Source organism: Bos grunniens, chromosome 10 (genome assembly GCF_055505025.1).
Source record: "Bos grunniens cultivar Pamir isolate PY7600 chromosome 10, Bosgru_T2T1.0, whole genome shotgun sequence".
Classification (NCBI taxonomy): Eukaryota; Metazoa; Chordata; class Mammalia; order Artiodactyla; family Bovidae; genus Bos; species Bos grunniens.
Window position 1 is genome coordinate 59,388,828 of NC_141174.1, and position 24,408 is coordinate 59,413,235.

Here is a 24,408-nt window from a genome sequence, read left to right on the forward strand (position 1 = left end):
GCATATGCTAATGTATCACACAGAGAAGGCAATGGCACCCCACTCCAGTTCTCTTGCCTCGAAAATCCCATGGATGGAGGAGCCTGGTAGGCTGCAGTCCATGGGGTCCCTAAGAGTTGGACACGACTGAGCGACTTCCCTTTCACTTTTCACTTTCATGCATTGGAGAAGGAAATGGCAACCCACTCCAGTGTTCTTGCCTGGAGAATCCCAGGGACAGGGGAGCCTGGTGGGCTGCCGTCTATGGGGTCGCACAGAGTCGGACACGACTGAAGCGACTTAGCAGCAGTAGCAGTGTATCACAATGAGCATATAAAGAGGCTCAAGGTCTACAGGAAGTTTATGTGGTATCCTCAACAGCTATGTCATTCTTTTAAAGGTTGTATCCTGCCCGCTTTCCCTCCTGTTTCATTCTTAGCTATGTAACTCAGAGCTGATTATCTGGTCCCTTGGAAGGGGCTTTGTGCTACCAAAAGCACTTGCTACATTTCTTTTCTGCTTAAACAAGCTAGGGTTTGCAACTGTGGCTTGCAACTAAAAACTAGCTGACATACCCTTTAAAATATGTAAAGCTACAGTGCAGGAAATTTAAAGATGAATGGAATCTTTTCCTCAAGGAGTTTATGCAGTACAGTGGAAAGAAAAAAAAAAAAGTAAACGACCACAATGTACAGCAGACTCTGAGAAGGCAGATGAGTATTTCAGGTAAGAGCATACCCTTTGGAGCCACACTGCCTGGGGATTCAAATCACGGCCCCACCGTTGTTAACTTTGTTTCACTAGACAGATTACTTAACTTCTCTGTGCCTCAGATTTTTTATCTGTAAAATGGAGGTAATAATATGACTATCATATAGGGTTTTATTGTGGAGAGTCCTGATTATTTTCCTACATCCATTCTCTCCTTTTTGGGCACATGGTCAATCCACTAAAGATTATATGTTCAACCTCCCTTAGAAATAACTCAATGCAGTTATGTCACTAAGTGTTAACCTTTGGAATGAGAGCAGAAGCAATGTGCACTACCCTGGCTTTACTGGGTTAAAAAGAAATTCCTTATTCTGGACTTATACTCTTTATTCCCTTTACTCTTGTTTGAAAATGGTGATTACAGGTGATGAAAGGTGATGGTGAAATTTAAGGTTGAGGATGGGCCATCCTGCTCACCTGGGTTCATGGGTGACTCTGCAGAGCACAACAACCGTTCTACTATCATTGCAGTGTTGTAAGAGAAATCAGTGTCTGTATCAGTCAAGGTTCTCTAGAGAAACAGAGCCAGTAGGAGATACAGATATATAGACTGACAGAAAGATACATACATACATACATAGAGAGAGATATGTTAAAGGAAATTTCCTGTGGGGATTGGCTCACACAATTATGGAGACTGACAAATTCTATTGTTACTGAACCAAGCATGGGTCCACTTACCTGCCACACAGCAAAGCCACTCTTCTGACACCAGGATGTGGTGAAGGAAAGGCAGCATTTATTACAGATGCCAAGCAAGGAGAATGGGAAGCTTATGATCAAAAGATGCAAAATCCCCAGCTACTTTCAGGGCAAGACTTTTAAAGGCAACATTAGGAGTGAGGGTTGCAGCATGCATGATAAACTTGTAGACTCTTCTGGTTGTTTGGTGGTGAGGTAACTGGTGTATGTTTTAGGAATCTTAATCATCATCCTTATGCTCCCAAGCAGTCTGAAGTCTACATGCTCGTGGTCGGTATGTACTCACTACCATCCACCTGGGTAGAGGTCTTCATTTCTGCAGAACAATTCAAAGATATGTTTCAGGTTGTTATAGATATCCCTTGAGGAGAAACTAGGGGTCCTGTGATTCTGCTTTATTGCTGAAATTGTTTAAACTCTCATTGCTTTTCTTGCTTGATTGTTCTTATTTTTGCTTGCATTCCCTCACTTCCCTAATTAGTAAGTACTTGTGTCTGTTCCTTGGAACTCAGGGAAGACCTGGGCGATTAAAACCTTTTTATCTTTTTTTCCTTATTGCCTTTTTAACAATTTGTTGCCTATCAAAATTCTCCAAGCCAGGCTTCAGCAATATGTGAACCGTGAACTTCCTGATGTTCAAGCTGGTTTTAGAAAAGGCAGAGGAACCAGAGATCAAATTGCCAACATCTGCTGGATCATGGAAAAAGCAAGAGAGTTTCAGAAAAACATCTATTTCTGCTTTCTTGACTATGCCAAAGCCTTTGACTGTGTGGATCACAATAAACTGTGGAAAATTCTGAAAGAGATGGGAATACCAGACCACCTGATCTGCCTCTTGAGAAATTTGTATGCAGGTCAGGAAGCAACAGTTCGAACTGGACATGGAACAACAGACTGGTTCCAAATAGGAAAAGGAGTACGTCAAGGTTGTATATTGTCACCCTGTTTATTTAACTTATATGCAGAGTACATCATGAGAAATGCTGGACTGGAAGAAACACAAGCTGGAATCAAGATTGCCGGGAGAAATATCAATAACCTCAAATATGCAGATGACACCACCCTTATGGCAGAAAGTGAAGAGGAACTCAAAAGCCTCTTGATGAAAGTGAAAGTGGAGAGTGAAAAAGTTGGCTTAAAGCTCAACATTCAGAAAACGAAGATCATGGCATCCAGTCCCATCACTTTATGGGAACTAGATGAGGAAACAGTGGAAACAGTGTCAGACTTTATTTTTCTGGGCTCCAAAATCACTGCAGATGGTGACTGCAGCCATGAAATTAAAAGACGCTTACTCCTTGGAAGGAAAGCTATGACCAACCTAGACAGCATATTCAAAAGCAGAGACATTACTTTGCCAACAAAGGTTCGTCTAGTCAAGGCTGTGGTTTTTCCTGTAGTCATGTATGGATGTGAGAGTTGGACTGTGAAGAAAGCTGAGCGCCGAATTGATGCTTTTGAACCGTGGTGTTAGAGAAGACTCTTGAGAGTCCCTTGGACTGCAAGGAGATCCAACCAGTCCATTCTGAAGGAGATCAGCCCTGGGATTTCTTTGGAAGGAATGATGCTAAAGCTGAAACTCCAGTACTTTGGCCACCTCATTAGAAGAGTTGACTCATTGGAAAAGACTCTGATGCTGGGAGGGATTGGGGGCAAGAGGAGAAGGGGATGACAGAGGATGAGATGGCTGGATGGCATCACTGACTCCATGGACGTGAGTCTGGGTGAACTCCGGGAGTTGGTGATGGACAAGGAGGCCTGGCGTGCTGCGATTCATGGGGTTGCAAAGAGTCGGACGCGACTGAGTGACTGATCTGATCTGATCTGATTAGATATTAGCAAGACTCTGAGGAGGAAGGCTGTAGTATCATGTGAATGGCTTTCAGACTTTTCTCCATAAATATGAATAGTTCAAGATGATCCTACATGACAATGATGCCCCAAAGAATTAAGACTGTAGATATGCATAGTGTAAAAGACTTGGCACTGAAGGGCCAGAGAAGGCATACAGGAAATGCACTAGCGTGTAATAGTTTTCTGTACTAATATCATTATTTGTAGGTGAATTAGCTTTTCATTTCTTTACAAAATTTCATCATTAATTTTCAGTAAGTTCCAAAAGTAAAGCCTTTTTCTATTAGCAAGAAATGGGGGACATAGAAGGGCTTTCATACCCAGGAGGGTTCTGCAGAATGCTCAGTTTCACTGTTTGCAAAGCAGAGAACCAGTTTGCAGTAATTCTGTCCAAATCTGAAGACCTTAGAATAGGGGCTGGGAGATGAGAGGTGATGAGGGGACACACTGGTATAAGTACAAGAGCTGAGAATTACAGGCTGCTGTGTGGGAGGGCAGAAGACAAACATTCCAGTTCAAGGAGGGAAGGAAAGAATTTTCCATGTACAGAATTTGCCCTCAAAGGATTAGATGATGCACACCCATATTGGGGAGGTCAGATTTTCTTTATTCAGTCTATTGATTCAAATGTTAATCTTTTCTAGAAACACTCTGATAGACACACCTAGAAATAATGTTTGTGAACATCCCTTAACTCAATCAACACATAAAATTAACCATCATAGTGTCTTTATTTTTTAAGCTTCTGCATCATTGTGGCTCTTTATCACAGCAACTCTGGCTTTAGTAATCACAAGGATTAGATATACATGTTTTCAACCTGAGCTTAGAACAGTTCCTGGCTTAAAGGTACTATTTAAGCACTGTATACATTTTGCTAGTATTAGACTCATTATTTTTTTTATGTGAAGACATTGAAGCCTAGATAGATGAAGCAGTTGACCCAAGGTTACACTCAAGGTGTTAGAATTAGGATTTAACCCAGTCTGTCTACAATAGAATGATGTGTAAATTTCAAATTTTAAATGTCTTTTTATTTAGACAAGTTTCACACTTACATAAAAATAGCAAGGTCCTAACTGATATTGTCATCCCTGAGAATTTACATTTATTAGGTTCCCTTGAAGGTCAGGAGGGGGACTTTCTATCCCAGGCTTCCCTTATCCTCTTATTAACAGGGAAATGAGTCCATCAGGGGAGTAGGAGGTTTGTGACACTGTCTCTAGAGTTGGGGTCCAAGGAAGTGATCATGAGAGGAGTCTAAGTCTCACTGAACAGGCTTTTCATGGGGTCCAGCCGGGAAGGAATAAAGTGAGGACAGAAGGACCAAGGAGCTTTGAGCCCAGGCACCAGCTCTCTGTCCCTCTAGGGATATAAACAACAGACACGGCACAGGGAAGACTGAGAAAGACAGAAAGATGAGAAATAGCAGTCACAACAGGGTATTTTGGACCAAGCATAAAAACCATTTAAGCCTTTGCCTTGATAGTATGTACATATTTATTTTTCCCTCCATTTTAATAGTCAGTGAGATCTCTCTATCATCTATTTGAGGGAGGTAGTTCTTATATGTTAACAGCTCATATCATTTCACGATGTTCTGCTTACAAAGGATTTAGTCATCTAATGGTTCATTTGCTCAGTCTGACGATTGAATACCTATACAGGCTCCTTCTCCAGGCTTGATTGTATATGGTGACTTTTGATTGACAGCCCTTCTGTACCACAGTAGTAGAGACCTCCAGGATTGCAGGGGAAAGAAAGGAAAACTAGGGTTTATTGAGCCCCCACTGTGTGCTTAACATTTTAAGCATATAATTTTCTTTCCATTTACTAAGTCATGACATTTTATTATCCTAGTTTTCAGAGATGAGCAACCCAGTTTAAAGAGGTTACATAACTTCTCCAGGATATTACAAATATAGCAAGTGGAGGAACTGTGTTCAAGCTCAACCCCCTCTGACTCTGAAGTCTGTGCCCTCCACTCTACTCTGCACACACCCATGAGGCTGCTGCCATTCAGACTAAACTGGATTTTCTCTATGAAGCAGGGATGATAAAGCTACTTACCTCGTATAACTGGATGAAATGAGATGATATGTGCACTTAGCCTGGTGCCTGGCCCGTCGTAGCTGTTGAATGTGCTTAGAAACACATACACATTTTCTGTATGTGACCATGAGTTGCTAGTTTTAATGACATCTCATTTTGCACCAAGATCTATGAAGTGGACTGATTTGTCAGCTTAGTCAGCCTACCTTAGCTGTGAGTGGACCATTGGGCTGATTGCTCCATTTAGTAGTAAATGAAGAATTATCATATGAAGACAAAAAAAAAAAAAAAAGTGGCAGCTGACTTCTTGGTTGCTGCAGAAGGTAAACAAAAGCAAATGGGTGGAAGTTACAGAAAGGCAGAGTGCAACAACATTTAGAGAGAGAAGTCCAGTTGTCAGATGTCTCCAAAGGAAGTAAAGACCACTGAACGTGTCCAAGCTGACTGGGGGACCACCTGACAAAGGTCGCATGTGACAGCATCTTCTTCTGGGCAAGACACCAGACTACAATGTCTCACCCTGTTTCTTGGCTTTTATGTGCAGCTCTATAGCTTTTATGTAGCTTACAGAGAACAGTTCTATTTATTTCCTGGGTAATCTCAGGACATCTCAACCTTGAAATTTATATGAATTATGCCTGATTGAGGACTGTTTTCTTCTTCAAAAGCCAGTTTTCCCATTTGTCTTTCCCTGCACCTTTTGAGGGAAGAACCATGTTGGGCATCTGTTCCCAGTTTTCTGTCCTGGCCTCCAGCTATGAAGAACACCCCCGTTCCCGTGGGGGCGGGAGGTTTGGCTCTCCTTTTAGAAATTCCCTTCTGTGCTGCGCTAATCACACCCTCGGTACATTTTACATCTTATTTTTAGGAGCAAAGTAAAGAATCCTAGCACCAACAGCAGTTTCTGTGGCAACCTGCATCACGCCCCACCCCTTGCTTGTCCAGCTGTGCAAGAATTAAATCCTAAAAGAGGCCATTTTACATCATGTAAAGGAGATCCAAAGTGAAGGTGCTTTTTAAGTGCAGATTTTCTTCTAAGTTAAGTGGGAACCAGCCAGGAATTAGGTTGGGAGGTGGGTGGGTGAATAAAGAAACAGAACCTTTAGTTAGACCTAGAACGCTTATAAAGTCCCAGGTGTTCACAGGCATGCCCTAGTTGCCCTGATTTTTTTTCCCTCAGGGCATCATTTTAGATACAGAAATAACATTTAGACCAATGAAAACTAGGTTTGAATATTTATATCCAGGGTATTTGTTGATAAGTCCTCCTTTCCCCTCTTCTTACAGGGTCTAGCCTGCATAACCTTCCAGGCTAGACAAGATTATAAAATGACATACTTTTCATGTTTATCTTGAATAACTATCCAAGCTTCTAGGAGATTTTCACCAAACTCTGTCTTCCTAACACAGTCAAAACAGATAGAGACCCCTGGCCAGGCCAACGGGTAGGCCTGTAAAAGCTGTGCCCTGAGAATGATCTTCAGTGGACTCCGAAAGACCACCCAACCAAAATAATCTACTCCAAGGCTCTTTCCTGTCCCAGAGTATCATAATAACCCCTGCTTTGTGTTGTCATTTGCTTCCATCTGATTCTAGGAAATTACTTATACTTCTGGGAGGAATAAGATGTTCTAATCAAAGTCATATTTTATATTCTGTTTGCTTCTAGGAAAACATTATGTGGTCCATAATTTTAAAAAAGACATTTATCCTAAGACCATTAATATAGAGGCCACAGAAAAGAAAAAATAAACATGCCCCAATCATAGACTATGCTTAAACATTGATTGAACTACAAGTTTCTCGAAGTCAAATGAGTTTTTAAATTATGATTCATTATATAGTTATCAGGGGCTTCCCTGGTGGCTCAGACAGTAAAAGCGTCTGCCCGCAATGCAGGAGACCCCTGTAAAAAGATACCAGTTTGTCAGAAGATATTTTTCTGATACTAAATTCTTAAAAGAGATACTTCTATGTAAGAAACAGAGGAATGAACTTTTTTCAACAGTAATTTATGAAAAGATACAAAATCATTCACCCCAGAACCATTTTATAATATTGACCTTTGATAAAATCTAAGGTTATAACCTCAAAGTAAGACTCAGTGAAGCTACCAAGGTAGTGCAATAAAACATATTACAGTCAAAATACATTTTACCCTTGAAGTTTTTTTTTTTCTCTCCGTTAGATGTAGATTCATCAAAGACAGGGGACACTTTTTATCCATGTTTCCATCCCCAGTACCAAACACAATAGCTTACATACAGGTGACACTTAGGACATATTGAATGAACTGATAATAAGACCATTTCCTCAAAGTATAACCTCTAACACCCCAGAAAAAATTTCACCCTGGCACTGGATTTGAAGAGTTTTGCTCTGTCTAACAGGGACATAAGAGAGGAGGTGAAGTCTCATCTCTGCATCCCCATCCCCCTCACTATGCCTTCCTCAGCAGCTGCTCAGCTCATGTCAGCATCCTCTTATTTAGTTCTGTGGATAATTGGGGAGTTTGTGTAATCTTTTCTGGTAGAAGTGGTTCAGGCCGGGGAGATGACATCATAACAGGTGCTGGCATTAGAAGGAAGTCCGGCCAAGCGGCCCCAGAAAGAAGGCATGGCAGACGGGAGTGAGTGACAAGAATGCTGGCATGTTCCTTCCGGCAGCACAAAAGTGGAACAAGCTCAGAGAAGCTCAAAGACCGAGGGCTTCCTCACAGAACCAGAGAATGGACGTTTCTCCTTTACTCATCACTGGAATCATGGGTCCTTCTCTATAATTCTCTAGTATCCTTCTCAGTATCCATAAGATACTGAAGCATACAGTTTTGTATTAAATGTAAGGGAATGGTAGAGTCTACAGTATATACTAATCAGATGACTTACAAGCACTTGGACCCATTCAGTTGAATTTGGCATGTGTTCTTTGGTGGACTCTACTTTTAGGTCACCTGTGTTTGCTAAGTCGCTATAGTCATGTCCTACTCTTTGTGACCCCATGGACTTGTATAGCCTGCCACGGTCCTCTGTCCACTGGATTCCCAATGTCCAGGGGAGTGGTTTGCCATTCCTTTCTCCAGGGGATCTTCCGGACCCAGGGATCAAACCCAGGTCTCTTATGTCTCCTGCACTCCCAGGTTCTTTACCACCAGCGCCACCTGGGAAGCCTGTAGGTCACCCCTACCTCTCCTATAACCATGTGGCTCTGAGGATGTTTCATCATGTGCCCTTTGACCCAAGGCTGCTTTCTCTTGGTCTCTTCCTTCTTAGCTGAATTGATTTCTGATTCTCATAGTCAGATTCCTAACAGCTACCTGCAATTTTGTACAATTTCTTGAAAGTCAAGTCCTCCCTTTCCGGGGAAGATTTTACCCACACCAGATCTCTTCTGTTGTTGCTCTTTTGATATTCTCCCACTCTTTATTTAAATGCCCCAAATTCTGTAACAATTCTAGGCTTAACTCATTGTCTTACCTGACAAATGTTAACATATTTAGTGGAGGACTTTAGCCCACTCACATTTATTTTAACCACCAGTATATTTAGTCATATTTTTGACTTTATAAATTCTCTTTTTCACGTTTTTCTATTTGATTTGTTTGTCCCTCTTTCTTGACTTATTCTGAATGAAGTCTTCTTTTTCTTTCCCTCTACATCAAGGATAATTTTTCTGTTATGCACCAGATCATAGATACTTTAGTCCCTGTCGGCCATATGGTCTCTGTCACAGCTCCTCAATTCTGATGTTAGAGTGTGAAGCAGCCAGAGACAATACCCAAATGAATAAACCTGGCTGTGTTTCAATAAAACTTTGTTTACAAAACAAGCAGCAGGCCAGACTTGGCCTGTGCCTGAAATTTACTAACCCTGTTTGTAGAGGATTGGAAGTTCTACATTCTTCATTATTAACAAACATAGTTTGCGTTTATTAGAATATACATTTAACTTCTGTGAAAGATCATATAAATGTGTTGTGTTGTGTGTTAGTCACTCAGTCAGAGTTGTCTGACTCTTTGTGACCCCATGGATTGCAGCCCACCAGGCTCCTCTGTCCATGGGATTTTTCCAGGCAAGACTATTGAAATGAATACCATTCCCTTCTCCACGGGATGTTCCTGACCCAGGGATCGAACCCAGGTCTCCACACTGGAGGAAGATTCTTTACTGTCTGAGCCACCAGGAAAGCGCAAAACAAGATAGTTTTATTTCTCTAACTGTATGTGAGCAGTCAGGGGCTGCTTGGGCAACACCACAGTTTGAGGACCCAGGATTCTATCTTGTTAGTCCTGGTGACTAAGGTGTTGCCCTCACCTGAACCTACATGCTCATCCACACTTCAGCCAGTGGAGAGGAGGCACAGGAAGTGGAGAGCATACCCCTTTTCTTTAAGGGCACAGCTCTGAAGATGCACAAATCACTTCTCCCTGCTTTTTGATTAGAAATTTGCCATAGGTCACACCTGGCTTATAAGGGAGCCTGGGATATGTAGACAAACTGGGAGACCCTGTGAAAGTGAAAGTCACTCAGTTGTGTTTAACTCTGCGACCCCGAGGACTATACAGTCCATGGAATTCTCCAGGCCAGAATACTGGAGTGGATAGCCTTTCCCTTCTCCAGGGGATCTTCCCAACCCAGAGATGGAACCCCAGGTCTCCCGCACTGCAGGGGGATATTTATCACCTGAGCCACAAGGGGAAAACGATGTGCCCAGCTTCAAATTCTATGACTGTAGAAAATGGGGAGGGTGGACGATGGGAGGCATTTAGAAGTCTCTTCAGCAACTAAAATTTTATTTCCTGACTTGCTTCAAAAGTTAATTAGAATCTATAACCCCTCATCCAATGAAAACACAACCGTTAGCATATATTTATTTAGCACAAAATCTAGTTATGTTTTTACTGCTGTCATCTTGCTAGATTCCGGGTCGTCAAACTCCCGTGGGAGTTTTTGTTGCTCCATGTGAAATAGATGTGATTGGTTTATCAGTGATTACTTTCTAAGATCTGACCTCCAAACTTTCAGAACAATTATTCCACACATCTTTCTCTCTCTCTTTTTTTCTGTCATAGAGAAAGAAGAATCAGTACTTGGGAAAGTCTTTATATTTTTACTTAGACTTGAATTTTAGTAAGTGTAATTTACACATGAGTTTTGTGTTTAATGGTGGACAATGTGAAGTGAAATATCTGCTCATGAGATATGACACTAAGTGAAGGAACAGCCCCCCACAGACAACATGTCAGTGCGTTAGTTAGTTCCCTGTCGTATCTCATCTGAGAACTTCAGTCAACATCCCCTTTCATGAATAATTTTCCATTCATATGTATGGGTGTTTGGCAGTTTGTTTACATGAACATTGGGAAGAAAAGCCAAAATTATTTGGCTTGGCATCAAAAACTCCCTCTATTTTTGTTGTCTACAGAGCTCTGATTCAATGCATTTTAATAAGTTTTTAACAATGCATGAATTTGAGTCAGAGGAACTAGAGGAAAGGCTAGGATGACACACACTTATTACAGGATATAATGGGATGAGACGTCATCTATTGTTTGCCCTGCCAGCAACCCTTATATTAACGCCCTTTCTCCCTCAGAACCAAATTGGTCTCATTATGAGCAGGCGTGAGCAACTTGGCATGATCTGGCATGTTCCTTTCAGAGGTTTTAAATCTCAAATCACGCTTGAGTTAATCTCCAAGTTCTGTGTTGCCCAGATTTTATCCGCTTTCTTCAAGATCCAGGCTTTGGAAGATTTCTTCCACACATCACCACTAGACATTTGTAGTTAGCACATCCTGTGGGGATATTTCTTGATTGATGCAAAAGCAGGCAAGAAATGCAATATTGTTTTTTTTAGAGGCTGGAGTAGTCCCTTTTTCTGCATGCTTGTTCTCCTGTTCTTTGGCTTACAATGATGACCCAACAATGTAACAAAGTAAAATTTTAAAGCTTTGGGGTATTTTAGTTTTTTTAGTAGATGAAAAAGTAATTTGGACTCTCTCCTTTAGTCCTACTGAGTAGCCACAATTTCAGGGAAAAACCAGTATATTTAAGTTGCCTACAGTTTCTTCCTGTTGCTAGAGGTAAATTTTGAATTTTAGGTTGCCCAAACTGAAAACTATCTAGGGGTTCATAACTAATTTGTGCATATTAAAATGGAAACAGAAGGTATTCTGCAGGCAAGCATTTTGCATTGTGGATAGATGTAAAGCAAATAATCCCAGATTAATTTTGGAAAAGCAAGCCCTGAACCACTGAAATAATACAAATATAGATGCCTCAGACTGAAATATTTTCATTCTGTCTAGAAATAGGAATTGAATATGTCCTTAGCAAGTCTGTGTCCTTTCAGTAAAAAAATGTCTTTTTTCTAAATATATATTTGAACTGCACTGAATGTGTCCCCAAAGAATAGTTATTTAGGACTGAACAACCTACACTTTAGACTTCCCCAATGGCTTAGCTGGTAAAGAATCCACCTGCAATGCAGGAGATGCAGGCCAATGCAGTTTCGATCCCTGGGTTGGGAAGATCCCCTGAAAGAGGAAATAGCAACCCACTCCAGTATCCTTGCCTGAAAAATCCCATGGACAGAGGAGCCTGCGGGCTACAGTTCACAGGGTTGCAAGAGTTAGACACGACTAAGCACAGGTGCCACAATCTACACTTTGGTTAATATATTGACTATTATTGTGAGTGCCTTGCAGTGCAGGGAGTGGGGCATCAGTCCACACTGAGATTCCTTCCTGTCTGTCATACTGGGGTGGAAAAAAGAAAGTTGGGCTTTGAAGCAAGGGAAAGGGATCTCTCTCTCTCTCTCTCTCTCTCTGTGTGTGTGTGTGTGTGTGTGTGGCTAAGAGAGATGGGGAACTGGGCTCCTGGAGAAAGAACAAGGGATGCGCTATTTGTGGGGCATAAATAGGCACATGTACACAGAGGCAGGTCTGGAGGAGTGACCTGTAGGGGACTTCTGTGAGGGGGCACGGCCCATGGGCTCTACTTAACCTTTTTAGCCCCAGATTTCCCAACCTTATTCAAATAAGGAATCTTCTGTTGCATAACACTTGTTAATATGTCTTTGATACTTATCTGAATACTACACCATGGGAAATGGTGTTAGTCAGACATCCTCCAAGCATGCATTGTAATCACCCAGATGGCTTGTTGGAACACAAATTACTGGCCCCACTCTCAAAGTTTCAGATTCAGTAAGTCTGGGGTGGGCCTGAGGATTTGCATTTTGATGAGTTCCTGGGCACATGCTAATGCTGCTGGGTCCAGGAACCACACTTTGAAAGTGAATCACAGACAGAAATGGTCTGGTTCCTTCCTTCTTTTCATAGAGTTTTTGTTGTTCAGTTGCTTAGTCATGTCCGACTCTGCGACCCCATGAAATGCATGCCAGATTTCCCTATCCTTCACAAACTCCTGGAGCTTGCTCAAACTCTTGTTCATTGAGTCGGTGATGTCATCCAATCATCTCATCCTCTGTTATCCCCTTCTCCTCCTGCCTTCAATTGTTCCCAGCATCAGAGTCTTTTCCTATGTGTTGGCTCTTTGCATCAGGTGGCCAAAGTACTGGAGCTTGAGCTTCAGGATCAGTCCATCCAATGAATATTCAGGGTTGATTTCCTTTAGAATCCCAGAGTAACACAAATCAGATCAAGAAGTAGTCACTGAGATAAAGACCAAATATGAAAAGCCACATTTAAACATCATACTTAATGGTGAAAAACTGAAAGGTTTTCCTCTAAAATAAGGAATAAGGCAAGGATGTACACTCTTGACACTTCTGTTCAATATAGTACTAAAAGTTTTAGCCAGAGCAATTAGACAAGAGAAAGAAATAAAACACATGCAAATCAGGAAGGCAGAAGTTTAACTGTCCCAATTTGCAGATGACATGACCTTATGCCGGGGACCAGCCCCGGCTGATCCAGGGTATTCGAAGGAGAGACGGCGTAGGGGAAGATCAGGAAACAATTGCTTAATTAAACGTTAATTAAGGATATAAAGAGTAATAGAATGAGGATAGCTCAGTGAGGAAATTCAGTGGAGAAAAGAGGCTGAAATAAGGATAGCTCAGTGAGGAAATTCAGTGGAGAAAAGAGGGTGAATAATTCAGCCAGAAGGTAAGAGAAAGAACGACATGGTGAGACCAAGTTTCGGTGAACAAGGCCCGCACTTTATTTTCCAAAGTAGTTTTTATACCTTAAGTTATGCATAGAGGATAATGGGGGAAGGGGTAGAGTCATGCAGCAAGCCAGGCTTTCTTCCTGCAAACTTATCATATCAAAAGCTTAGGTGATTTGCATCATCTTCTGGCCCGGAGGCCTGTTAACATTTTAAGACCTTTTCTTCAGAAAACTTATTTTTCTCTAAAGGTGATTGGTCAGGAGCCACCCTCCAAAAGCATTAGATAAAGTTGCATTCCTACAGAGCAAAGGTGTGGTGGGCTATAACAAGAAAAAGAATTAACTCAAGGGTCCCAGGTTACAAACATTAAAGCTACTACTTACACCAATTATATTAATCAATACACTGCCAGGGACACAGCAGGTAAGGGATATGGAAACTTAGCAGCAAACATTGGCCCAACAATTGAAAATCCCTTCACCAATACAATTTCTAATCAATCTTTTAACTGCTCAAAAGAATCTGTGTTTAGACAGTTTAGAACATCTCCTGCCTCTCACAGTTGGGAGGCTCTGAACAATCACATGTGGCCGGAAAAACCTATTCAGGCAGGCTAGAGGATTTCCAAAGGAGTTTGTAGGTTAAACACTGTCACACCCAGGAATTATTAACTGGAACTGTAAGCTAACTCTTTTTTCAGAGAGAGGTAGTGGGGGACAGCCCCCCGTAAAGTCAGAGGTGTAGGTGAAAGCACAAAGCAGAAAGTAGGCAGACTCTGGTTTGGGGGGTATATGCTCGAGAATTTCCAGGGGGACTCCTGAAGCTCGATCCCGCCTTTGCGTATGCCGAGCCTCCTTCCTCATGACCTTTGTCATGGGCGGAGTTCCTCACACTGGCTACCGGCAGTGATAGAATTCCAGTTGAGCTATTCTAGATCCTGAAAGATGATGCTGTGGAAAGTGCTGCACTCAATATGCAATATGCACTCAATATGCAATATGCCGGCTCCCGGCAACCTTATATGTAGAAAACCCTAAAGATTCCACAAGAAGACTCTTAGAATTAATAAACTAATTCAGTAAAGTTGCAGGATGTAAAATTAACATACAAAATTCAGTTATGTTTCCATACACTAATAATAATCAATCTGAAAAGGAAATTAAGAAAAAAATTCCATTTACAACAGCACCAAAAACAAATATTTAGAAATAAATTTAATGAAGGAAATTATTTGTATAGTGAAACTACAAAACATTGATGAAATAAATGAAAGAAGACACAAATTGAAAGTCATTCTATGTTCATGGACTAAAAGATGTAATTATGTTAAAATCCTCATGTTATCCAGAGCAATCTACAAATTCAAAGGAATCACTATCAAAATTCCATTGACATGTTTTACAGAGATAGAAAAGCAATTCTAAAACTCACGTGGGTGCATAAAAGACCATAAAGAGTCAGATTAATCTTGAAATGGAACAAAATTCATGCCATCACACTTGCTGGTTTTAAAATATATTACAAAACTATCATAATCAAAACAATGTAGTACCAGTATAAAGACAGACCTATGGACTAACGAAACAGAATAGAGATCCCAGAAATAAATCCACACATGTATGGCCAACTGATCTTCAACAAGAACACCAAAAATACAGAATAGGGAAAGGTTAGTCTCTTCAACAATTGGTTCTGGGAAAACTGGATATCTACAGACAAAAGAATAAAATTGGACTCTTATACCACACAAAAATCAGCTCAACATGGAATACAGACTCCAATGAAAGACCTGAAACTATAAAATTCCTAGGAAAAGACATATAGGAAAAGTTTCATGACATTGGTCTATGCAATGCTCCATAAATATGACATCAAAAGCACAGGCAACAAAAATGAAAATAGACAAGTGGGACTACATCAAACTGAAAATCTTCTGTACACCCCAAACCACCAACAGAAAGACAATGTATGGAATAGGAGAAAATATTTACAAACTACATATCTGATAAGTGGTTACTCTCCAAAAAATGTAAGGAACTCCTACAATTCAATAGAAAAAATTCCTAATATACCAATTTTAAAAATAAGCTAAGGAGTTGAATAGACCTTTCTCATAGAGAAGACATGTAAATGGCCAACAGGAGTATGAAAAAATGCTCGATGACATTACACATCAGGGAAATGAAAATCAAAACCACAGGGAGATTTCACTTCATATATTTAGGATGGCTATTATGAAGACAACATGTTTTGACAAGGATGTAGACAAACTTTAACCCTTGCACACCGTTGGTAGGAATGTAAAATGGTGCAGCCCCCATTTCATGGAGATAACTCAAAAAATTAAAAATAGAGCTACTGTATAAACCAGAAGCCCCATTTCTGTGTGTTTATCCAAAAGAACTGAAATCAGAATCTCAAAGAGCTGTTAGAACTTATGGGTGAGCAGCACTATTCACAATAGCCAAGATATGGAAACAACCTAAATATCCATTGACAAATGAAAGGATAAAGAAAATATGGTATATACATGTAATTGAATTCAGCCTTAAAAAAGAAGGAAATTCTGCAATATGTGACAACATGGAGGACATTATGCTAAGTAAAATAAGCCAGTCATAGAAGATAAATATTGCATGAATCTGCTTGTATGAGGTATCAAAAGTAATCAAATTAATAGAATCCAAGAATAGAATGGTGGTTTCTAGGGAATGGGAAGAAGGAGAAATAGAGACTTACTAATCTATGGGCATAAAGTCGTAGTTAAACAAGATGAATAAGCTCTAGAGATCGACACTTTAACTATAGTCAATGAGAATGTTTTATTAAGAGGGTATATCTCATATGAAATATTCTTACCACGATAAAAGAAAACAAACAAAAAAGTAGTCATTGAACTTGTCATTGAACTCATAGCATGAGCAGGGCATATAGGAATTGTTCTGTCCCAGAAATGCAAAGGCACGCTGGTAAAGAAGATCCCAGAGACAAAGATTTAATATACAATTACCTATCAGTTATTATAGCAAGGGGATTTTTAAAATTAATAAACACTTATTACATCATTCACACTTCCTGGCTACTTTGACCATTTTACAATGCAATAGTGTTTTGTTTCAAGTGTAAAATAATTGGAAGGAGTTTTGCTCATTAATATCAGCTATAGTGCATTTTCTGCCATCTTGCCACCTTAAGACCATTTGGGCATGCTGATTTATGTTGTCACAGCAGTTCAACATCTAGTCAATTAAATCTGAAGAAACCCAGTTTGTCATTAGGTGATTTGGAATTCCAACAATAAACAACTGGTTTTGTTGATTGCTTTGGCTGAATTGATTAAATGCCTCTGAGATATAGTAGAAACACTTCAGTTTGTATGACAGCATTGCATTTCTGCTTTCCAGTAATTATAGTCTCCGTTGAGCCAATATTTCCAAAGGAAATGCTGTGAAATGTTCTGAATTGGTGTTTCATTTACAATGTATTATTATCTTTATTATATTTACCTGAAATAGGGAATTAGCAAAAACAAAGCCACAGGTAAAGCAGAATAGATGAGCTGCTTGTACCCAACCAAAGTTCATCTAGAGAAGTTGAATATAAACACAGTATTTCTATATCTGTGAGGCACTTAGAAAGTGATAGTCATTAAAAGCCCACAAATGCCTCTTGGCACATCTGTTTATAGTGATGAACTTAAAGAAAAATCAAGGTCACTCATTCTGTGTTTAAAGACTTAGGGAACTATTCCTTCTTAATGACTGTGCATCTTCTAAGTGCATCTTAATGACTGTGGTGGCCCCGAACTTGTGCTGCTCAGATGTCTGCTGTGGTGAGCATAGTTGACTATTGCCCTACTAGCTGCCCCTCTGAATGTACCACTGCATTTGTGCCAAGGTCACAATTCCCACTGGAGAAGGAAATGGCAACCTACTCCAGTATTCTTTGCCTGGGAAATCCCATGGACAGAGGAGCGTATTGGGCTACAGTCCATGGAGTTGCAAGAGTTGGACACGACTTAGTGGCTAAACCACCACCACCACAATTCCCACAGGCTGCTTCTAGTGACTGAATGAACATGATGCAGATCAAATGTGTTCTGTTCCTAAGAAACACGTTGTTGTCCAGTCGCTCAGTCATATCCAACTCTTTGTGACCCCACGGACTTCAGCACACCAGGCTTCTCTGTCCATCACCATCTCCCAAAGCTTGTCCAAATTCATGTCCATTGAGTAAGTAATGCCATTCAACCATCTTGTCCTCTGTTGCCCACTTCTTATTCTGCTTTCTATCTTTCCCAGCATCAGGGACTTTTCCAATGAGTCGGCTCTTTGCATCAGTTGGCCAAAGTATCGGAGCTTTAGCTTCAGCATCAGTCCTTCCAATGAATATTCAGGGTTGATTTCCTTTAGGATTGACTGGTTTGATCTCCTTGCAGTCCAAGGGACTGTCAAGAGTCTTCTTTAATGCCATAGTTCAAAAGCATCAATTATTCAACAGTCAGCCTTATTTTTGGTCCAACTCTCACATCCATACATGACTACTGGCAAAACCAAAGCTTTGACTTTATGGACCTTTGTCAGCAAAGTAATGTCTCTGCTTTTTAATATGCTGTCTATGTTTGTCATAGCTTTTCTTCCAAGGAGCAAGAATCTTTTAATTTTATGGCTGTAATCACTGTCCACAGTGATTTTGGAGCCCAAGAAAATAATGTCTTTCACTGTTTCCATTTTTTCCTCATCTATTTGCCATGAAGTAATGGGACCAGATGCCATGATCTTAGTTTTTTGAATGTTGAGTTTTAAACCAGTTTTTTCACTCTCTTCTTTCACCTTCATCAAGAGGCTCTTTGGTTCCTTTTCACTTTCTGCCATAAGGGTGGTGTCTTTTGCATATCTGAGTTTATTAATATTTCTTCCGGCAATCTTGAGTCCAGCTTGTGCTTCATCCAAAGACAACTTCAATGGCTAACTTAGTTTGAGAACTTCCCATTGGCTTGGCTGAACCTCTTTGGGAGCCACACCCAGTCTGAGACTTTTACCACCCAACCTTCCTACCCATTCTCCTTCCACGAGAGTCAGACTTTGCTTCCATCTGAAAGCTCTCTCTCCCTTCTCCTGGTCTCTCTCCATTTGTGCTTACAGCTGTTACCCTCTCTTGCACCTCTCTTGTACCTCCTCTTACCCCATCTTGACATCTACTTCTTGGAGGACTTGAACTCACAATGACCTTGATTTTACACTATCACCCAAAACAAAATCAAGAAAACCTGAAGCTGTGCCTAGAGTAACAAAACAAAACACCCAAATCTAGAACTTTAATAGTTTTCTTATCGGAGTCACAAATTCACTGTAAAATTTTGTGATGTTACTTCTCTTTGTATTTTGCATGTCAGAACTACCCACAGCAGCATGATACTATGAGAAAAAGTCTTGCTTCTCCCTACATGTACCCTCTCTTATTCGAAGATTGATACAGAATATATAACTAATGAAGACCTACTGTATAGCAAAGGGAATTCTACTCAGTGCTCTGTGGTGACCTAAATGGGAAGGAAATCTAAAAAAGAGGGGTTATGTATATACATACAGCTGATCCACTTTGCTACAGCAGAAACTACCACAATATTGTAAAGCAACTATACTCCAATAAGAAATTTTTTAAAAGATTGATGCAGAGATATTGAAAGCTATCTTTCATGTAAAAATTTATAGTTTATATTAACTAATATATTTTAAATAATTTTACGTGTTCCTGCTTAAAAAATTTTCCCGTTAGAAAATCATTATGAAAAGTACAGAACATTATTTTAAAAAATTAAAATCACCAGCATCCCAGCATCCAAAGATACACGCTATCCAGAGTTACCATTTTGGATGCTTTTGTCTGTATTTTTTTCTATCCAGGCATTGATATCTACACAGGTGAGATAATACTCTCTATATAAATTTAGTATCCTGCTCTTTCCCATGGTATTAATTTTTTTATGAAACACTTTTAATATCTACACAATATTCCATTGTACATTATCTTATGATTTACTTCACTCTTACCTTACTATTCGAATTCAGGTAATTTCTAATTTCCCAGCTATTTTAAACAGCCTATGATGAATGTATGTGTTCATAAAGCTTTAGTTTACAGTTTGGTGTTTTTTTTTTTTTCCTTTCTATATAGATCCCTAAAAGCCTTTCCTGGCTTCCTGATAAACCTGCAGATGAGGAGAATCAACAAGCTTTCTTCCCGCATTCATGTTAGAAGGATACCAAAGGCTCATTGCTGGGCCTGTATCCTTCTGACAATACCAACGTATAAAATCAGGGAGTTGAATGAGATAATCCCATCTTTCCATCCATACTTAATATTTCTTAAATATTCGATTAGTGGACTTAGCTCCTCTCTGGTTCTATAATTTTCCTTATACCCTTTAGGGCTGTAAGACACAAACGTACACAATGATAATGATGCATCCAGGCTGTTACTATATTGTCTTTATACCATAGAGAACACTCAGAATTATATAGGAATGTGTTGGCTCTGTGACGCCGTTCTCTCCAGCACATACAACTTATTTCTGTCTGTTTTTAAATTACTTTAGGCTTCTAAGTATTAAGAACTATATTATAGCTCTGTGAACCAACTCACTGAGCCTTCTAATATTAACCCGATCAAAATGTTGTTCACTTGCTAGATATTAATTTTTTCTTTTGTGTTCCCTGAATTTACCCTTGACTCTACCTTCATTAAAAAAAGACTGTATTGTGTTTCACGGTGCATGAACTTGTACTAGGAACTGAGTTACAAAAATGTTATTCTTGATGTCAAGGAATTTCTAGTTTAAAAACCATGACACTGAAGACAAAGGAGCATCTAACAACCCATCTGGGTCTCAGTGCCTGCCAGGTGCTGAGGGCCGCTCGGGGAGTTCAGGAAATAGAGGTTCTGGGTAATTCCAGGTTTCCAGAGGCTGGAGCCAGTGCAATATTGTGTTCCTCAGAGGGAGATCTGTGAAGGAAATGGGATTCTGGAAGCTTTTCAAATTGCAGTGGTGAGGCTTGGGGTCTGCCAGAGAGAGAACATTTCAAGATCTGGGATCTAAATCAGGAAAGATTCTTTTTCCTGATAAAGGTGGAAGCAGAGCCATCTAATGTTTTACAGATTGAAAATACAGATTCAGAATAAACAGCGATGATAACTTAGGAAAGGCAGGTCTTAGCAAATGGCAGAGCAAACAATCAGTGAGAGTTAGCGTGGAGAATTAAGGCTAAGCACTTGGACACACTAAAATGCTTACAGGAGGCAATGCAATTACTTTCAGATGTGCTGGACCTAATTAGGCCCACTTATTGCTTTTAATAATAACTGCTCTTTATAAAATACAGTAGTTCTGCCTCTTTGCTCACACATAATGTATTGTGAGCTTTACCTGGCTTTGCCATCAAGGACAGCGTGAGGGGTATGGGAAAAACACTGCTTCTCCCCTAAATGAACTTGGAGTGGAGAAAGTGAAATGTAGCTCTTAGATTGGCAGTATCACCAATAATCAGTTAATGCTAAGCTGGGATATGTTTTCCAAATGAGGATGTTTTAACATAATAATAATATGCTAACTGATTCCCAAGTTTAAGCACAGAAGAAGAACCTTAGATAGGGCTCCCCGGAAAACAAAGCATGAGACACAGGCTGGGGTGTCGAGTTGAATTGGGAGGTGGCCCCAAGGAGCTGGAGTGTGGCTGCTGAGAGAAGGAGACAGAATACGAGAAAGAATAATACACGGTGACTTTTTGACGTTAGAGCAGCCTGTATTTGAGGTCAATACAGGGAGAGTTTTTACCGCTGTGGACATCAAGGACTTGTCTCATCACAGGTCCTCAGAGGAACTGTGGCCAGTGTGTCCCAGGATTGTCCCGCTGAAGGACAGTGTGGCGGGGGGTGGGGGTCATTCACTCACTGCGTGTTCCTCATTCCCCAAAGTTCCTCCCCTAAGGCGTTAACACTCCCACACTTCTACATCACGTCCATGTGGACCAAGCAGACTTTGGAGAAAGTCCCAAGGCAGAAAGCAGAGAGATGGCCAGGCACGTGCCTGAGGTGAGACATGTCACTCAGAGGGACTGTCCACTGACCAGCTCCAGGGTCCCCTGCCGAGGTCTGCGCTGGAGCCAGATGAGCCAGGGGTTCAGTTAGGCCTACGGAGGACAGTGCCTTGACTTTTCGTTGCTGCCTCTGCCACTGCCACCCTCACTAGTGTGTTCCTTGTTGCCTCAGTCGTGGGGCTGTCTTCTGGACCCTCTTCCTAGGGAACACAGTCACTGGTTAGGGTCTCAGTGTCCTGTCATAAACCAGCGCTAACAAGCCCTCTGACTCTTCTCTCCACACTTCACCCAGGCAGTTGTGGCACCTCTGCCTCATTTGTTGTAAGCTATTTTTATGTCCAACCGACAAAGAACCCAGCCAGCAACCTATTAAGTGTCCTTGCCAGGAAGTGAGATCTTGAGCCCTGGGACGGTGGTCCTGGGTTGATAAATGCTCCCTATACCATGCTCCCCTTCATACTCTACCTCCCTCCATCCAACACACTCAAGATCCACTCCCACACATGTTCCTGTCAGTACATTTTAGTGAGATCCTGAAGTTCTTCCAGTAAGAAAGCTGTCTGTTGCTGCCACAGTACTGCTTGGGCTATGCAGAGACCTGACCCAAATTATTAAAATCTGGTGATATCCATGTCTTGACTATTGTAAATAATGCTGCTCTGAATATTAGGGTCTTGTATCTTTTGTAAAAAGAGATTTATCTTTTCCAGTTATGTGTCAAGAAGTGAGCTTGCTGGGTCAGATGGTAACTCTAAACAACCTAGATTTTCATTAACAGACAAACTGATAAAGAAGATGTGGTGTGTGTATGTGTGTGTGTGTGTGTGTGTGTGCATGTGTGTGTGTGTATATATATATATATATATATATATATAAAATGGAATATTACTCAGCCGTAAAAAAGAAGCAGCACGGACATACCTAGAAATGATCATACTAAGTGAAGTAAGTCAGACAGAAAAGGACAAATTATCATATGATATCACTTATTTGTGGAACCCAAAAAAATGATACAAATGAATTTATTTACAAAGTGGAAATAGATTCACAGATATAGAAAACAAATGTATGGTTACCGAAGGGGAAACGGAGTTGGGGGAGGGATAAAGTCAGAGATTGAGATTAACAGATATACACCAGTATAAATAAAATAGACAAACCATAAGGACATACTATATAGCGCAGGGAACTATCAATATATTCAATATCTTATGATAATATATCATGAAAAAGAATCTGTAAAAGAATATGTGTATATGTGTAACTCAATCACTTTGCCATACACCTGAAACTAACACAACATTGTAAATCAACTATGCTTCAATTAAAAAGTCTGATGGCAATGATGCAAGGTGGGGTTAATCTTGAAAAGGACAAGAATCATCTTCCATCTACCTCAGGTGAAGCCTTGTGTCCTCTGTTGGCAAAGAGGAGCCTCTCTTCTCTAGGAAGATGGAGGGGAGTATTTCTTCCCACTTAGAGGAATCCAGGGCTTTGAAATTCTCAGGTGCATCCACAAAACACGCCTGATGAAGGTGAAGAGATACAAGTCCATTAAAAAAACAAAAATGCTTCCAACCAGACTCCTTTCTCAGAGGTGCAGCCGCATTCTCTATTCTGGTGTCTCTCGTGCTCCTGGTTCCTTTCTTGGAAATAACCATCATGCTGATCCTTATTAAGAAGCAGGTCCCGATGCCTCCTGCTGTCCTGCTGCTCTCTTGGGACTAGCTAGACGATTTCTCCCAGAACAGATGTCTTTTTCTGGAAGAGCTCCTGCTGGCACCCACACTGTAGGACTTGGCTTCAGTGCCATGTGGTTACTTAAGGGAGATGAGGACACAGCAACACTCATCACTGGTGACCTGAGGCTGTTTGATAACAGCAATAGCTGTGTGCAGCATCTCAGTCGAGTCACTGGAGTCCCCTGTGCTGGCTCCAGAAATCACTTTGGAATTGGCATTGCTCTGGTTTGCTTCATGATCTCTCCAAATTCAGCTTCATTCACCATTGAGGGTCGAAAGCCCAAACCTTGTCTGCCAAGGTGGATAGAGGGGTCAAAGGCCTTCATGTAAATATCTGATGGAGGCCCTACTGTAGCATTTGGTGAAGGAAATAAGGCTGGATTGAGGTAAAGGGCAGGTGGAATGGCCCAGGGAGAAGTATAGCTACAAAAGGAGGTAATGGAGGGGCAGGAGATGCTCGTGGGAGATGCCAGAAGGAAGAGGAAGACTCCAAATGTTGAGGAAAGAGGTGGTAGGGATAGAATTGGGCCTGAGATCAGACTCATCAGGTGAAGGACTGGAGGAAAGCGATTGAAGTCAGGCAGCACATGGCAGGGCTTATCCTTTTAGGCAGGTGTGAGTACAAGGTTCTCAATGTATGGCCATCAGCAGAATTACTAGAATACTGTGTTAGTCCTTTATATCTATTTCCACTCTTGAGACTCAAACGCATTCACATTCTGAGCCTCTGCCTCAAATTATGACAGGTCTGCCAGGTGGCTAACCCCACGTCCACTTTTTCTCCATTAAGTACTTTTCTGGAAAAAGTTTCCAATAATTTTGTGGACCGGGTTTTCAGAGGCTACCACCACCTCAGCATACCCCCACTGGCTATTTGCCCCATTCTCTGCAAATTTCAACCCCAGCACATCACAGACTCCTACAAAGGGAATAACCTGGCTCAGGACCTGGTCTGCAGTCCACCAGGAGAAGCCACTCACATGGACAGCGGGTTGTCTATTACTCCAGCCACTGCAGGTATGCAGAATTGCCTGCAGGACGTTGTTGCTGGGCTTGGAGTTGCCTCCTGGTGAACAGG

General features: G+C 40.9%; 1 long non-coding RNA gene and 1 pseudogene across 1 annotated transcript in view; one reads left to right on the forward strand and one right to left on the reverse strand.

Annotated features, from left to right (window-relative positions):
* LOC147364619 (uncharacterized) overlaps positions 1-20,256 on the forward strand; it is a 58,588-nt gene extending 38,332 nt beyond the window's left edge. The window contains exon 3 of the long non-coding RNA XR_015134767.1: positions 19,670-20,256. This is a non-coding gene — a long non-coding RNA (uncharacterized LOC147364619). The remainder of the gene's footprint in view (positions 1-19,669) is intronic.
* Positions 20,257-23,038: 2,782 nt separating this feature from the next.
* LOC147364620 (cleavage and polyadenylation specificity factor subunit 7 pseudogene) lies at positions 23,039-23,875 on the reverse strand (annotated as a pseudogene).
* Positions 23,876-24,408: the final 533 nt, after the last annotated feature.